The sequence below is a fragment of the Hypanus sabinus genome, unplaced genomic scaffold, assembly GCF_030144855.1.
Source record: "Hypanus sabinus isolate sHypSab1 unplaced genomic scaffold, sHypSab1.hap1 scaffold_80, whole genome shotgun sequence".
Classification (NCBI taxonomy): Eukaryota; Metazoa; Chordata; class Chondrichthyes; order Myliobatiformes; family Dasyatidae; genus Hypanus; species Hypanus sabinus.
Genome location: NW_026781651.1, coordinates 1394510 through 1413384, shown reverse-complemented (window position 1 = coordinate 1413384; position 18875 = coordinate 1394510).

Below are 18875 nucleotides of genomic sequence, written 5' to 3'. Positions count from 1 at the left end.
AAGGATGAACACCAAGGCAGAATACAAAGTAAGTGGTAAGATACTTGGTAGTGTGGAGGAGCACAGGGAACTGTGGGTATTTGTCCACAGATCCCTGAAGGTTGCCTCACAGGTAGATAGGGTAGTTAAGAAAGCTTATGGGGTGTTAGCTTTCATAACTCGAGGGATAGAGTTTAATGGATGCGATGTAATGATGCAGCTCTATAAAACTCTAGTTAGGTCACACGGAGTATTGTGTCCAGTTCTGGTCGCTTCAGTATTGAAAGGATGTGGAAGCATTGGAAAGGGTACAGAGGAAATTTACCAGGATGCTGCCTGGTTTAGAGAGTATGGATTATGATCAGAGATTAAGGGAGCTAGGGCTTTACGCTTTGGAGAGAAGGAGGATGAGAGGAGACATGATACAGGTGTACAAGATATTAAGAGGAATAGATAAAGTGGACAGCCAGCGCCTCTTCCCCAGGGCACCACTGCTCAGTACAAGAGGACATGGCTTTAAGGTAAGGGGAAGGAAGTTCAAGGGGGATATTAGAGGAAGGTTTTTCACTCAGTGGTTGGTGTGTGGAATGCACAGCCTGAGTCAGTGGTGGAGGCAGATACACTAGTGAAGTTGAAGAGATTACTTTACAGGTATATGGAGGAATTTAAGTTGGGGCTTATATGGGAGGCAGGGTTTGAGGGTCAGCATAACTTTGTGGGCCGAAGGGACTGTAATGTGCTGTACTATTCTATTTACTATGTAATGGCAAATAATAGCTCAGCGTGGAAACCTGCAGATTGTTTACAGATTTCACTTGCTACTTTTGTTCAAAGAGAGAATGGATGGAAAAATCGTGACAATATTGTGGCAGGTTTGAGAATATCTTTATAGTTAAACAGATTACACTGCACATCACAGGTATGTGGTGGTCAAGTCATTCAATGAGAGAGGGCAGGCTCCTGCCAAACGGCCCATGTGTGCGCTGGAAAACATTGTACTTCAAACTGTCCACAGCCCTCGATAATCTTCCAAGGACACGGTCTGTTTTTGATCACAGGCCTCTGGAATATCGCGGTGGATCTCTGAAAGTATTTGGAGTAATATGGGCAGTGTATTTTATTGTAACACATGCCAGCTGTCACTGTGTTTTCCATCGCTCAAACCCCCGGAATGACTAGAACGAAAGTAACAAAAGAATGAACGAATAGTCCCCTTTAATAAAGAGGTGATCTCCATTTCACCCGCCAGAATAAACTCCTTCCCTCAGATTCAGAAGCGAATGTGCTCCGTCAAATGTTAAAAAATAAATCGACTTCAACCTGAATGCCTACTTTGAAAGCTACGCTGATATAAAAAATATCCTAATTAAATAACTGAAGCCATGTATCATGGAAAATAAAATGGAAAATTCACATCATAGTTTGTTTTAAAGAACGAAAAGATGAATGAATATTCCCCGTTAATAGAGAAGTGTTATTCATTTCACCCGCCAGCTCCTTCCCACAATTTCAGAAGCGAATGTGCACGATCAAATATTGCAAGATAAATTGACTTCAAGATGAATGCCTGTTTTAAATCAACAATGATATAAAATTATGCTACCTGAATAGCTGAAGCCGGGTATCATGGAAAATAACATGCAAAATCCACATCATGTGTTCTTTTAATGTAAATAGATTGCAATATCCCTTGAGGAGTCAAACTCGGGATACGGAAGCAGTAGTTAAATATAGTTTAACGTAAGTGTTTGTGCAGTTGGTTGTCACTAATGTTCCTGACGTGATAGCCAGTCTAATTGCCTCAATGGAATTGCTCTCATCTCAATAAAAGTCCGCTAAACCGATCCCCTGTCCATCGGAACGCTCCGTACAACTGAACGCTGCTTCTGACGGAATATGGGATACCAGGCGATTTATTACATCGCGGCCGTTTTCTATCCGACACTTGTAGCGGTTGGTGTCCCCGGTAAGATGCCGGAGCTGGTCTCTTTATGTATGGTGCCTTCGTTACTCTGCTGCGGCATCCGCACTGTTACTGAGCACAGATGCTGAAACGTGTTTCCGTAATGGAGGTTTCAGGAATCCAATGGTTTTATTTTCTTTTTTATATTTCGAACGCAGTGTTTTATTCTTTTGTCAATTACGTTGGTGTCGATATTGTCGTAGTTTCCCAATTTCACCAGGCTAGAGTTTCGGAAGTGATGCTGGTCTCTACTTTTCCAGACCCGACTCTCTATCAGTACAGACACTTCGACCATAGAACAATGTGGCAGCTTATTTAAATGACGGTCCAGTCTATTTCCGACACGTTGGTCCGTTCTTCTGTAACTCAGTAAATGAGAACTCGTGCTTTATATCTCCTTGACTCCACATTGTCACCGCTACAAACAATCCCCTCAGCTATTTCACCTCTAATAATGGAAACGGTGTTGCTTACAGGAGTGATCGACTGATCACCGGTCCGTGAGTCGTGGAACTCGGATGCCTCGCTCTAAACTGTGGGAAGGTCGCTAATCCACTGACACTCACATCCGTCAATGTCCTCCAGCCGGAGTTCAGCGACCGAGACCACACACACTGGATTCCCGCTTTCCACTTCCAAACAGACCATACCCTGCATAGCATTGGTAGAATGGGGGCATTCAGGGAGCTGACAATATTTCTATTTTGTTTCCAAATTTCCTTCAGTTAACTTAACGGCGATTGTAATCCTATCTCGGGGAAAATGCGGACTCTCCAAATGCATCACCCGTTACCTGGTTGGAATGGCAACAGCGGATCTTATGGTGGTTATCGTTGTTGCTTTAGTGGAACAGACCAACAATATCTACATTTATTCCAGATCCCTACTCATCACTCCCGTGTGCGCTCTCACACTTGTATTTCGGATTGTAACGAGGGACTGTTCTGTATGGTTCACGGTCAGTTTTACCTTCGATCGTTTCATCGCAATATGTTGCCGAAAGCTGCGGGAGCGATACTGCACCGAGAGAACGGCAACGGTGGTTATCGTGACCGTGGTTATAGTGAGCTGCGGAAAATGTGCCCCGTTTTACTTTGTCCTTGACCCGCACGTCATCATTGACAACACGCCGTGGCGGTGCACCGTCACATATGAATACGCTACTTCACCCGTGTGGAGAGGATACGAATTACTGGACAGTATTTTAACACCATTGTTACCAATCGGCTTAATCCTGGTGTTTAACGGGTTAACCGTAAGGCATATCGTTGTGGCAAATGGAGTCCGCAGAAAGCTGCGGCACAGCAGCGACAATCAGAAAGATGCCGAGGTGGAAAAACGCAGAAAATCGATGATTTTGTTGTTTTCTATATCAGCTAATTTCATATTATTTTGGATACCCTCTGTAGCCCGTTCTCTAAAATGGCAAGTGCAGAACCATTTTTACGAGGACAGATATTTGAGTTCCCCGGTATACATCCTACAGCAATTTGGGTTCATGTTGCAAATGCTCAGCATGTGTACCAATACTTGTATCTATACACTGACACAGAGGAAATTCAGAGAAGAGCTGAGGAATGGAATGCAGTATGTGTGTACATTAAATGGCCATCTGTGTAGATAACGCCCGCTTCTATAGACAATTCAGCGGAGTTTTCAAATAAAGCTGTTTTGCAATGTTCCGGTTTGGGAGATATGTCATTAATTCAAACAATCGTATGCCTGGTAATCCGGGAAATGCAGAGTTGGCGGAGTATTGCTGAGGTCATGCAGTTCAGGTTGGTAGCAATACAAACGCTCAATGCAGCTGGGGTGATTGTTACATTGGTTGAAGTATGTTCCAAACTATCACAGACACTCGACTGTCACAAGGGCAGGGATGGGTGCAGGAATTTCCGGGGTTTAGATGTTTCAAAATGGGCAGGTTCGGGTAGCAAAGTGGAAAGTGAGTGCGATGGCAAAACAGGGATAGTATCGCAGCTGCAGATACGGAGGGCAACAGTGCGACAAACAGAGATATGTGATCACCTCATTTGGATTATTCTATCGAGCCGCCCGCCTAATAAAAAAAAACCTGCAACGGGAACAGTGAGGAACCGATCGGGAATGGGGACATGGACATTTGCCATGTTATTGACATGGGTAACTTAAAAATTCATAATATTATTTGTCAACTCATCGAGGTAAAAAGTTTCGGTATAGCATAATTTCTCAGTTGTGTCCAGGAAGGATTGATGTCACTTTCAGCAGACAGGTGGACTAGCGAACAGTCCGTACCGGATCTAATATTAGAAAAGGGAACGGATCAGATGACACATTTTTCCGCCGATCAGCAACACAGAACAACAGGGCACAACTCCCCTCCACTTACCTTGAACATGGAGCATGGGATCTATTTAATTGGGGATCAGCGAATTATGGTGCTACCTGGCAGCAAGTTGGGAAGGTAAATTGGGAAATGATCTACTCAAGGAAATGAGCAACAAATATGAGGGGATTGTATAGGGAGCACTGACATAGGGTTCAGTATAGGCTTGTCTCCGTGAAGCAGGGAAAGGATGATAGGGTAAAGTAACTCTGGGTGACAAGAAAGTTGGAACAACTCCTCAAGAGGAAGAAAGAACGATACTTAAATAGTAGAAAGAATCAGGTAAGGCTATAGCGGGTCAGAATGTAGAAAGGAAAAAAAAATAACAATGGAGTTAGAAGAGGTAGAAGGGGACTTGAGAAGTTCTTGGCGAATTGCACTGTGAAGAACAGGCGGAGACTGGAGACAGTCTGGGCAGGTCAGAGGAAAACATGTGTCTGGAGTCCAAGGAGGCAGTGAAGCTCCTCACTGAATACATTAATGAATGTGAACACAGCGTTAAACGGCAGACGCTCAGAAAGAGGATTCGGGGGAATCTTCGAAAACATTATGATAGATGATTCCCCAGTGCCAGAAGGGATATAGTCCAGGTAATTTAGGAAAGCGAGAGAAGATATTAGTGAGCTTTTGGACAGGATCTTTGTGTCTTCGCTGGCTACGGAAGTAGAACTAGATTACTTGGGGGAGTGGGTGTAAAATATTACTCATTTGTTGGCGAAAGATAATAGGGATACTTCTTAGAATTACAGACAAGGGAGCCTCACATCAGTAGTTGGTAAACTAGTGGAGAAGATTATTGAAGAAGGAATTTATGAGTGTTACGTATTCAGGCAACAATAAATATATGAGTTCGGCAAGGGTTTCTTATAATAAAACAACACGTTTATTAAACACAGAAAACAAACCCCCCCCAAAAGTAAACAAACACTACCGTAACCGGAAACAGCTGCTGAGCGGCTGTTCAAACAGTTCGTAAAGTGATATTCCAAAACAGTTCTTTAAAGTGATATTGCCAAAAGTTCGATATGCTCACAGTCCATTTAAAAGGAGAGACTTTACAGGACGATTTAAGTTATCTTTCACGTCGTTTGCTTCGATTCCCGACGTCGAAATTCCCACGAAGAATTTACGAAACAGAACGGCTTAAAGGCACTGACCTTTCCTTCTCCACTACCTTCAATCCTTTCTAGGTAAACCTAGGGATTAGCACGAAGATAGTCAACGAAATCCTTCCAAATAAGGATCAAACAAAGGTCGCCCCCGTTTCACCGTAGAAAGCGATTCTCCTCGATCTTTAACTTCCAACCTTGAATCTTCACTCTCCTTTAATTCTCAAACTAACAGAATCATAAAGAACCTGTTGGCATTAACCTTTTAAACTTTAGGCATTAAATAAAAACTTCATCCTTCAACTAAACTGCGTCATCACTTCAAACACGCAGTGGCATGAAGTCAACTTGGCAAATCCAGCCACGAACTGCCCCTCCTCACAGGGTGGGGTCTACCTTTTATAACCTGTAAAAAACCCATCACATGATCTCTACTGGCGGGAAAATGACGTCATTCCACCATCACAAGACCATCACCTCAAGTCCAGTACAGCTTCAACCCCAGTCACATGACAAGGGCACCACTGTCATGTGTCACGAGTACGTAACACCTCCCTCCAAAAAAAACATTTTTGCTCTGACAAGAACAAAAATTTTTAACAATTGCTTACAAGAAAAACAAAGGTATAAATTTTATAACATATACAATCCACAACACCATCATATAACAGCTTATAACCCACAATACAGTAGGAGTGTTACAATTGAAAAAAAAACCACTCCATAAAAAAAATTACAGTGTACATTCAACATCGAGATAGACAATCAGCAACCACATTATCTTTACCTTTAATATGAGTTATCACAATATTGTACTCTTGTAACATCAAACTCCTTCATCTGTTGTCTCTGATCTAACTGTAAATGTGCTAATTTTTCATCAATATTTTCCAGAATGGTTGAATTTGGTAACCTAACAGAAACAATGTTGGATTTAGAATGAAAGTCAGATGAATCATCTATCACGTTCCTAGTTAAATCAAACTCATTCTCACTAACCACAACAGTCACTGTATCAGATTGTTTCTCAAAATATGGTTTCAACATATTTATATGGCAAAGTTGTGTTGACCTTCTACGATCTGGAGTTTTTACCACGTAATCCACATCATTAATTTTAGACACAATTTCATAAGGACCATGAAATCTAGCTTGTAAAGGATTTGTCTGCACTGGGAAAAGAACCAACACCTTATCTCCAGGCTTAAACATCCTCATCCTAGCGTCTTTATCAATTTCACTATCTAGTAAAACCTGCTCTTTTAATTTTATAATCTCAGAGTCTCTATTCTGCTCTGCTATCATCTCCTTCCTAGACAAAGATAAATCTTTATAGTCAGACTTACTCCCAGAATCTTGTTCAAACAACGAAGATAAGAAAGTCTCTGACACATCCTCAAAACTCGAATCCTGAGTTGAACAGTCCTGAATAACAACCTCATTCTGCGCATCAATCTTTTTAGCCATAGCTCTAGTCACAACACAGGAAGAATCTGTGTTAGAATTCAACTCTGGTTCCTCTGACTCCATTGTCAAATGCACTTCAGGAAAAACTTGTCCACCCGCCAAGTCATTACCTAACAATAAAGAAATACCCTTCACAGGTAAGCTATGCTGTAATCCTACTTTAACAAATCCAGTAACTAACCCCGACTTTAAATTTACTTTATGTAAATGTACAGGCATAAAATCACTTCCAACACCTCTTATGTAATTTACCTCACCAGTATCAGACTCTTCATTAAACTTCAACACACTGTCTAACATCAGTGACTGAGAAGCACCAGTATCCCTAAGGATTTTTATTGGCACCAGAGTAGATCCTTCCTTCAAGGATACAAACCCTTCAGTTATAAAATGATCATATCCCTTTCTAACTTGGTCAGACTCTAACAAAGCCTCATTTATGTTTATCAAACCCTGTAACTTTACAGGTTCTTCAGTATGTTGCACACAAGCATCTGGAACTGCTTCCTTCTCTTTCTTTCTCAATTTGAAACAGTTAGCTATTACATGGCCAGGCTTCTTACAATAGTTACAAGTAAGACCAAACTGTCTTTCCTTCACAGGCTTTCCTTTCTCATTAACTTTCTCATTAACCTCCGATTTAATTTCAGATTTACCTGGAGTCTCCATGTTATTTTTCCTCTTAAAAATTCTGCCCTGAGGAAATTTGTTCTTATGGATCAAAACATACTCATCAGCTAATCTAGCACAGTCCTGCAATTTATCAGTATCCTTCTCATTTAAGTAGATCCTTACTTCAACAGGAATGCTTCTTTTAAATTCCTCCATTAAAATCAGCTCTCTCAATGTATCATAGTCCCCATTTACATTTTTAGAAGAAACCCATCTCTCAAAACACATAGCTTTATCATAGGCAAATTCCACATAAGTTTTTTCCACAGACTTTTTCAAACTTCTGAATCTTTCCCTACATGCTTCTGGGACTAACTCATATGCGTTTAAAATATGACTCTTTACAATATCATAATCAAGAGCTTGTGCAGCTGTTAAAGCTGTGTAAACTTGTTGTGCTTTGCCTTTAATTACACTTTGTAACAACACTGACCATTTATCTTTCGGCCACTCTGACATCAGAGCAATAGTTTCAAAATGTTGAAAATACCTTTCCACTTCTGTTTCACTAAATGGAGGGACCAATTTAATTTCTTGACTAGCAACAAACGTTTTTTTTAGAACCAGAAGACTGATTTCCAGTCCTTAATTCCTCCATTGCATATGCAAATTCTCTCTTCTTTTGTTCTGCCTCCAATTTACACCTCTCCAAATCAGCTTTACTTTGTTCCAATTTCATTTGTTCGATTTGCAACTGCATCTCCAGTTTACTTATTTGAAACGACTCTAAAATCGATTCATCAAAAACACCCGAATCCACATAGTGTGACGCGATTTTCCTCTGTATTACAGCCTTAGTAGTAGTCTGCAAAATACCTTTAAGTCGCAATCTACTAGCTATCTCAAACACCTCAGTTTTTCTCGCCTTCGCCAACACCTCTGCAGCTGGCGAAGCCAGAAACTCATCAATATTCATTGCTGCCGAATACCACAACAAGCCAAACAAAAGAACCGAGTAATCCCCGTTTCCAAAACACCGATTTAAAAGTTAGCAAGCATTTAAACTCATTAAAATCAATCCCGGACGAGCCCCCATATTTAATGTTACGTATTCAGGCAACAATAAATATATGAGTTCGGCAAGGGTTTCTTATAATAAAACAACACGTTTATTAAACACAGAAAACAAACCCCCCCCAAAAGTAAACAAACACTACCGTAACCGGAAACAGCTGCTGAGCGGCTGTTCAAACAGTTCGTAAAGTGATATTCCAAAACAGTTCTTTAAAGTGATATTGCCAAAAGTTCGATATGCTCACAGTCCATTTAAAAGGAGAGACTTTACAGGACGATTTAAGTTATCTTTCACGTCGTTTGCTTCGATTCCCGACGTCGAAATTCCCACGAAGAATTTACGAAACAGAACGGCTTAAAGGCACTGACCTTTCCTTCTCCACTACCTTCAATCCTTTCTAGGTAAACCTAGGGATTAGCACGAAGATAGTCAACGAAATCCTTCCAAATAAGGATCAAACAAAGGTCGCCCCCGTTTCACCGTAGAAAGCGATTCTCCTCGATCTTTAACTTCCAACCTTGAATCTTCACTCTCCTTTAATTCTCAAACTAACAGAATCATAAAGAACCTGTTGGCATTAACCTTTTAAACTTTAGGCATTAAATAAAAACTTCATCCTTCAACTAAACTGCGTCATCACTTCAAACACGCAGTGGCATGAAGTCAACTTGGCAAATCCAGCCACGAACTGCCCCTCCTCACAGGGTGGGGTCTACCTTTTATAACCTGTAAAAAACCCATCACATGATCTCTACTGGCGGGAAAATGACGTCATTCCACCATCACAAGACCATCACCTCAAGTCCAGTACAGCTTCAACCCCAGTCACATGACAAGGGCACCACTGTCATGTGTCACGAGTACGTAACATGAGTATTTGGAGAAATGTTGTCTGGCTACGGAGAGACAGCATGGCATGTTGTCCTTTCTGAGACAGATTGAATTATTTGGAAAATAAAACCAGCAGATGAACCAGTCAGTCGATAAGGGTGCATTAATTGTGGTCAGGCGTTTGATCATTTCCCCAAAGTAGACTCATTCAGAAAGTCAGGAGGCATGGGATCGAAGGAAACGTGGTCGCGTTCATTCAGATTTGGCTTCCTATCAGAAGGTAGATCATGTAGTAGATAGGGTGAATTCTTGCTGGAAGACAGCAGACAACCGTGTTCCGCAAGGAGGGTCGAAATTGTGGTACAAGTTTCAACTCTATTTTGGACTCTGCAGTTACAGTGTTCCGAGAAACAGGGCTGGGGGAAATAACCGATTTAATCTGACCACACAGCAACAGCTGGAAAGTTAATGGAATTAGGGGTGACGATGTTAGCAAATCGCTGAACTATTGACTGCACCGGCACGTTATCTTCACTATCCCTTCATTTACATATTACAGTAACGATGCTAATTTATGGAAATAGGGCTGAAGACGTAAGCAGATCGCTCAGCTGTTGACTGAACCGCTACGTTATCTAATCTGACCTGTCATTTTCATATTACAGGGCAGATGCTACAATGACTTCAAAGTAATCATTTCCACTGGAGCTCGACAACTTTAAAACAGCATTTCAAAGTGTTCAGCAGCAGGATTTTCTGCTTATTAAAATAACTAGCCTTCCAAAATGCCAATTCCAAATTCCCAGTTCAAGTACACACCAAGTTATCCTAATGCCAATTTACCTCTGAATCGTGGTTTTATTGTATCGGGTGTAGATACGATCATATTTCGATCCATTTAACCCTGAATCCACATGGCCGGTGTGGAATCCGTGTCACCCTATGAAATTAATAATAAATGAAACATACGAAACGACACAAACTGAAAACGCAGCGAAGGCAAACCAATATCCGAGCTCACGCTTTGCTTCCTTCAAAGACACCGCAGGGCAATTGGAGAATACAGAATAAACAACTTCCAAAGCTTCCATGTTCTCATTCTGTAACCATCCATTAACTCAGTCTCCATACTTCAGTGTGTGCGAAGACAGAGGAATCGAACAGTATCGAACGACTTTCTGGATTGGTCTGTGCCGTGAGAAATTAAAGCTCTAACCCAGATATCCAGCGAGATAGCCCGAGGGATCCACTGCATAGAAACAGGGTCTTCAGCACGTCCAGTCAGTGAGGAATTATTTAAACTGCCTGCTGCCATAGACTTCACCCGGACAGTGGCCATCCATATCCCAGTACTTATCCAATCATCTCTTAAATGCACACACCGGAATCTCAATACATTTGCGTAGGCATCACTGTCTAAACTGTGGAGTCCATCTGGGTGAAGAAGTTTCCCCTGCTATTTTCCTTAAACATTTCACATTTCACCCTTCACCAATGATCTTCAGTTGTATGCTCGTCCAACATCAGTGGAGAAAGACCGCTTGCATTTACACTCTCTATACGCGTCTTAATGTTGTCTACCTCTATCAAATCTCCCCTCAGTCTTCTACCCGCTCGGGAATAAAGTGCCAACATACGTAATCGTTCCTTCTAATTCAAAACATCCAGTCCCGGCAATAGCCGGGTAACTTTGTTCTGTATTCGTTCAAACGTATTTATACCTGCCCTGTTGGTAGTTGAGCAAAACCTAACAATGTTCCAAATTAGGCCTCAATATTTTTTTAAACAGCATCGACATAACACCCCAACTCCTGTACTCAGTACTTTCGTCTATGAGCGCCAATGTAAGAAAAGGTCTTATTTTTGCGACGCTTTCTAACTGCGCCACAACTTTCATTGAATATGGACCTGCATTCCCAGATTCGTTTGTTCTATCGTACTCCTCAGTGCCCTGTTTCTCATTGTTTCAGATCAACCCTGGCTGGTCCTCACAACGTGCAACATCTGACACTTGTGTCTGTGTTAAATACAACCCGCCGTTTTTCAGCCCGTTGTTCAAGTTGGTCCAGATCCCGCTTAATGCTCCGTTAGTCTTCCTCACTGAGGAGAAAGAGACTGGGGAATGTAAAGAGACGGCAGCGAGAGTCTGAGAAGGACGGGAGGGAGAGAGACGCAGCCGAGATTTTAGGATAGGAGAAACGGCAGTGGGAGAGAGAAACTGAGCGAGACCGGGTGGGGCGGGGTAGAGGGAAAGACCGAGGGCTTAGTGAAAGACCAAGGGGAGGGAGACCGGGGATGTCAAGAGATCTGGAGTGAGAACAGATATTTGTGATGTGGAAAGATCAGTGTGAGGAGGAAGATTGGGAGAGAACTCGGAAGGGGAGAGCCCGAGACAGCGGTGGCGGGGCGTAAAATATGAGTGAAACCAGGTAGGAGAGAAATTGGCCGGGGGGGGGGGGAATTGGGGAGGCTGGTGGATACAGAGAGACGCGAAATTAAAATACTTGGGAGGGAAATAGACACTACGGGTTGAGAGAGAGACGGATGAGGTCGGAAAGTGTGAGTCAGAGAATACAGTCCATAAATGCACTGAGCGATTAGAGGAGTTTACTTCCTGCAGGGAATTCTGGGATTACAGCGCTTCCATTCTAAAGTCCTTCAGAAACAAGCAACCCGTGTCATCTCGCTGACCTCTCTCACCCTGCCTGCTTAACCACTCTACTTCCCACACCGTATCCTCGATCTCGCTTTCCTGAACCGGTCTTTGCGGTCTTCACCCTCTCTCCGTTTCTGTGATCACTTCCGTTGGCTCCTGTTACGAACGCCGCAAAGTAGTATGCTGAAACATACTGTGTCATGTTAGTAAAGGGACATTCTGGGCAATATACAGCGTGGGACCTTCTCCCCGGGTCCCTCTACCCATGTGTCGGCTGTATAACCTGCCCGACCAGAAAGGGAAGCAATGGAGGCCTAACTAAATGACTCTTTCGCGGCGGGCATTATCCGACCCTCATCTTCCCCTGTAGGCGCAGGATTCTTCTTTGTGGGGAAGAAGGACAGCTCACTGCGCCCCTGCATTGTCTACCGTGGCCTGAACAACATCACCATAAAGAATAAGACTCCACTGCCCCTCATCAACTCTGCCTTCGAGCCCCTTCACGGAGCCACAATTTCTCTAAGTTGGACCTGTGGAGTGTGTATCACCTGGTCAGGATAAGGGAGGGAGATAACTGGGAAAACAAACAGCTTGTAACACCCCTCTTGGTCATTTCGAATATCTGGTCATGCCATTCGGCCTCATCAATGCCCCCGCTGTCTTCCGAGCCCCGATAAACTATGTCCTTTCGAAATTTATTAACCGTTTCGTTTTCTTTTATTTGAACGTCATCTCAATCTTCTCCCGTAATCTCCAGGAACACACGCAGCATGTCCGTCAGGTTCTTCAGAGGCTTTTGGAACACAAGCTATTCGTTAAGGCAGAGAAGTGCAGGTTCCATGCCCGTTCCGTCAGTTTGCTGGAGTACATCATTGAGAGCGGGCAGTTGAGAGCGGATCCCGAAAAGATCCGGGCGGTGGCGGAGTGGCCAAACCCCACGACGCTTAAGCAACCAGCGATTTCTGGGGTTCGCAAATGTCTACCGTCGCTTCATCAGGGATTACTGCCGGGTGGCAGCGCCCCTTACTCGACTCACCTCTCCTGAGACCCTTTTCACTGGACCCCCGAAGCGGACTCGGCCTTCTCGGAGCTGAAGATGCTTTCACTTCCGCTCCCATCCTGGCCCAACCTGACCCGTCTGGTCAATTCATTGTGGAAGTCGACGCCTCCGACTCTGCGGTGGGAGCGGTCCTCTTCCAACTCTCCGGCCCAGACCAAGAGCTCCATCCCTGCGCCTCCTCCTCTCGCCGCCTAAACCCCGCCGAACGGAACTACGACGTAGGGACCCGGGAATCACTGGCCGTCAAACTCGCTTTGGAGGAGTGGAGACACTGGCTGGAGGGAACGGGATATCCATTCACCGTCTGGACGAACTACAAGAACCTCGCATAACTCCAAAACGCCAAACGCCTGAAATCCCGCCAAGCCCTTTGGGCATTATTTTTTGACAGTTTCAGATTCACACTCGCCTATCGTCCTGGTTCCAAGAACGGGAAGCCCGAAGCTCTCTCTCGTCAATATGTCTCCGAGTCGGGCTTCCCAACCCCGAGACCATCATTCCACCACTCGGTGTGGTGGCTGCCCTCACCTGGGAGATCGAATCCATAGTCAGCGAGGCCCAGCGGACTCAACCTGACCCAGTTCAGGCCCATCTCCGCCAGTGCGGCAAGGTCTGGAAGGATGCACCCGTGGCCCTGCTCCACTCAGCCGACTGCAACCCGGAGGATTGCCGATCGCCATCGAATTTCTACACCTAATTAGCGGCCTGGGCAGAATGTTTGGCTCTCGTCAAAAGACATACCCCTTAAGAATGTACCCAAGAAACTCGCCCCTCGCTACATGGGACCATTCGAAATTGAGAGTATAATCAACCCCTCGGCAGTCAGAATCAAAATGCCCAGATCCATGCACATTCATCCCACATTCCACGTCTCTCAATTGAAACCGGTATCTCTTAGCGAATTGTGTCCATCTGCCAAACCCCTTCCACCCGCTCGGATCATTGACGACCACCCAGCGTACACCGCCTTGTGATTACCGGATGGGCGCCACCGAGGCAGTACCTGGTCAATTATGAGGGATACGGCACAGGGGAACGCTTCTGGATTCCCCGTTCCTTCATCCTGGATCCTTCCCTTATCCGTGATTCCATCGAGACAATCCGGATAAGCCTGATCGTTCGCCTGGAAGCTCCCGTTGGGGGGGGGGGGGTGTATTATCATGGTCCTCATCATCAATGCCGTATTTTCTTTTATTTTCCTTTGATTGCGCCAGGATTCCGACTGCTAATTTCCCATTTGCTGCTAAATCCCTTTCATAACGGCATACCTATTTTTCTTCAGGACCTGCAGCATAATAACCGCGGATTTGCAGCCACTAGTTGCCTGATCGTTGGTTTTGCCTGTGTGGTAATTAACTTTTCCCGACCGCTTAGGACGGTACCTTCTAGGTTCTTTCCCCAGTATCGAGAATTACTTGTGAAACTCCATTTCTTCTGGTCAAGTTCAGTTTTCCCAGTTGAATTCCAGTTCAGAGGTTTACAGCCTCTTCGCATCAAAATAAGTCTTCTAATGTTTTACTTCAGTGTAACTCTGTCTCTCCGTACTAAGAAGTTTTATCCGCACTTTCTTTTTCGACGCTCCGTGTCAAGATAAACTCTGTCCGACGTCTCCTGCCTACCTGCTCTCCCTCCCGTTTTCTGTTCACGTCTGCATCCTGATCATTTCTCCATGCCTGTCTCCTGCACTTGGGTTCGCCTCATTCGTTGTAACAAGCACATCCTCTTCCTTAACATCTACACACTTAATCTTTTCAGTCCACTGCAAGTCATATCTACAATCGCCAAGATCCTTTTTTTCCCATAGTGAATACTGAAGCAAAGTATTCATTAAGTACCGCTGCTATCTCCTCCGGCTCCCTACACACTTTTCCACGCTCACAATTGATTGGTACTATTCTCTCACATCTTATCATCTTGTTCTTCACATACTTTTAGACAGCCTTGAGGTTTTCACTAATACTGCTCGGAAAGGACTTGTCATCGCACCTCAGGCTCTCGTGATTTCGATCCTAATCTCCATCCGGGTAGCATTAAAATCTTCTGGTTCATTATCATTACCTGTTTTTTCTGAACATTTCGTAGGCTCTTCATTCTGTATTTGTCAGTCTCTGTTACAGTGTGAGAGGGTGGGCTTCATTCTGTATCTGTCAGTCTCTGTTACAGTGTGAGAGTGTGGATTTCATTTTGTATCTGTCAGTCTCTGTTACAGTGTGTGAGTGTGGGCTTCATTCTGTATCTGTCAGTCTCTGTTACAGTGTGAGATTGTGGGTTTCATTCTGGTATCTGTCAGTCTCTGTTACAGTGTGAGATTGTGGGTTTCATTCTGGTATCTGTCAGTCTCTGTTACAGTGTGAGATTGTGGGTTTCATTCTGTATCTGTCAGTCTGTTACAGTGTGAGAGTGTGGGTTTCATTCTGTATCTGTCAGTCTCTGCTGTAGTGTGTGAGTGTGGGTTTCATTCTGTATCTGTCAGTCTCTGTTACAGTGTGAGAGTGTGGGTTTCATTCTGTATCTGTCAGTCTCTGTTACAGTGTGAGAGTGTGGGTTTCATTCTGTATTAGTCAGTCTTTGTCACAGTGTGAGAGTGTGGGTTTCATTCTGTATCTGTCAGTCCCTGTTACAGTGTGAGAGTGTGGGTTTCATTCTGTATCTGTCTGCTCCAGCATTGCAGGTGTTGTCTCAGTCCCGTACCTGTGAATATCTGACTCAGTGTGAGCCGGTGGGATTTTTTTTTCTCCTTCTTTCCAGCTGTTCCACCAATCCAGTGAATACTCTTAAAACAGAATCTGTATTCACTGAGCTAATCTTAGAACAAGAGTCTTCTACAATTGGATGATGTTAAAGTTGTGAGAGAGACAGTGCACTGAGCAATAATGACGGTTGTACTGGGCAACACATTCAGCGCCATAGGGTCATATGTCAAACAGACCATTCTGCATGCTATACGTTGCTAAACAGCACAGCGCCAACTGAGCAGCATTTGATCCGTAAACCTCTATGTTTTGGCAACAGAACTTCTGAAAGGTTGAATGAAAATATACAAAATAATATATTAATTAATTTAAATAAATGTGCGTAATTAATTTCATAAATTGATCGAAATAAAACCCACCAAGACAGCCTGTTTCATGTTCCTGCATTATTTATATGAATACATTTCCCTCAGCAATTCTAAATTGCTGCCTTCACCGTCTATCGCTGGACTCTCTTACGTCACATGTTCCTCAATGTGAACCAGAGCGTGAATCTATTCGAGTTATATCCCACTCATAAATAATATAAGAATCATTTCGATTTTCTTATTACAGTTTCGGTCTCGTCTGCAATATGCCATGCATCTTTGATTGGGAAAATTGTAACTACGTTGTTCTGTGCAGGACCGAGAGAGTTTGTGAGTCGGATTGCGAGGGAAAGTCCAGTTTGATATTCGGAATCACGCAAAGGTTCCACATTGCAGCAGGCTGATGAACTCCGAGAAACTGCTGTCACTGCGACCTCACTGCACAGCCGGGAACGTCCCGTTCATCAGGGGCATGGCTGGCGGGAGAGCTTGTTCCGGTGTTGCAAGACACCGTTTCCTATATTACACCTGTCAATGCAGAAGACCTAGATGAAAGTAGGTGAATGGACAGCAGATGGTGAATAGATTGACATTAAAATGTGAACACATCACCTTGACATGTTGGGATCATGAAACCGCAGAACACAGGAACAAGCTCTTTGACTCACTACTTCTGCGCTGAACAAGGCACCGAATGAGACTAAACTCTGATGTCGCTTCATTCACTGGATGCTCATGTGCTTTGACTGAATATTTACCGTTATGGGAATCGAGAGTTTATATCCCAATAGAAGGGAAACCTTTGTCATCAGCTCCCTTGTTGAAGTAAATATTTGAGAAGGCAAGAGAAAACACTGATGGATTAAAAAGGTGGAGGCTCACTTAAAGACATCCCCGGAGGGGAGTAGGAGGGTTGGTGAGTTAGGCAAACTAGAGTTAAGCTGGATGATGAACAGTGATGACCCAGATAAATCGGCAATAGAAGCAGTTTTAAGATCCACTCCGTAGAAGGACCATGTGTTAACTTGCAGGATTATTTTGTTGGATCTTCACCTCCATGCACTGGAGGACTGAACTATATCCTCCAGATGGTGGATGCGATCACCAGGTGGAGAGAGGCTTTCCCAACTAGATAATGAAAACCGCCGACGTTACAGCCAGGATTGTGTTTGGAGAGAGTTTTTACCCGTTGGGCATTGCCGAGGATTCTAGAATCAGATCATGGTCCCCGATACACCGCATAGGTGATATAAAATGTAATGAAACTGGGGAAAAACACAGGTTGGTATCCCTTATCGACCACAATACAGAGCAATTGCTGAATGGATGAGCTGGACCTCAAAGACAATGTTAGGAAAATGAAAGTGTTAGAATCCTTGTTTGGGCTGGATTTATCATCAACCGAGTTTGGTGGCATTGGAAAGGACAAATGCAAGCAACAGTTAATTGAATCTATCAAGTCGGCTCCTTATGTCGCCGCCCATAAAATGTGATGGAGGAAACAGCAGAAACAATCTTATTTCAAGGTGCAAACAAAACCGCGGGAGTTGGAAATCGGACAGAAGGTTATAATGTCTTTCCATCAGCCGAGCCCCTTTACGGCTTCGCGATTTGTAGTGATATGTGATATCGTTGACAGAGCCGGTCCATCAGTATATCGAATTCGGACAGTTCCAAACAAATTGGGTTGGTATCATATTAACCAATTCAAATCACTTTGAGATAGTCAATGTCCTCTAGTAGCTCAGTTCCAGAAACCATATTGGCAAAGGGATGCTCTGGACCGAGATGAGATCATACTCTTAGATTCACGTTTCAGGCAATCGGCGGTAATGTGGATGAAGTGCAGTTGTCCACTCAGTGAGTTGGGCAACCACTTCCGGTTTATACACTGAGTAGAAGGAGAGGTCACATTTTGCACTCGCCCGAATCAAAGCAGAGAAAATGGAAGACAGAATCAGATGGGACAATGAGATTATTACGTGGTCTTCTGCAACTGAAGTGGGAGTTCATGGATCTGGTGTAAATGCATTTTAATAAGGCTTTGTTTAGCCATGGTAGGACCATTCATAACGTCAGAAGGTTTGATATCCAGGGAAAGTTGGCTGTTGTATTCAGAAATGACGCCATCAGAAGCAGAGGATAGTTGTGGATGGAGCGTTTTCTCCCCGGATGTCGGTGATCAGTGGAGTCCTGCAGAGATCTGTTCTGAGGCCGCCGGAATTTTGTGTTTTTATGAACGATTTTCATGAAGAGGTGGAAGGGTGATTTATTGTATTTGCAATGATGTGGAGTTAGGCGGAATTATGGATAGCATAGAAGGTTGCGCTAGATTACAACAGGACAGTGACAGGATGCAGAGCAGCGCTGAGAAGTTACAGATGGAGTTCAACCCGGAACGTTACGAAGTGATTCACTTTGGAAGGATGAATTTGAAGTCAGAGGTGATACTTTCTAGGATCAACCGAGGGCCGCACATTAGTACGAGTTCCACAATAGAAACAGAGTCGTAAGACTCTCTCCAATAAGCCGAGGGCCGCTCATCGGTACGAATACCAGAATCGGTTAATCTCCTTTTTCCCTGCTCTTTTCAAATTTTGTGTCATTTCCACCAATTTCAAAGGACTGTTCCTCAGACAGCTGGATTTTTGCAAAGCACCTCTAAAGCTTGACAGCAGACTAGCGAGTCAATCT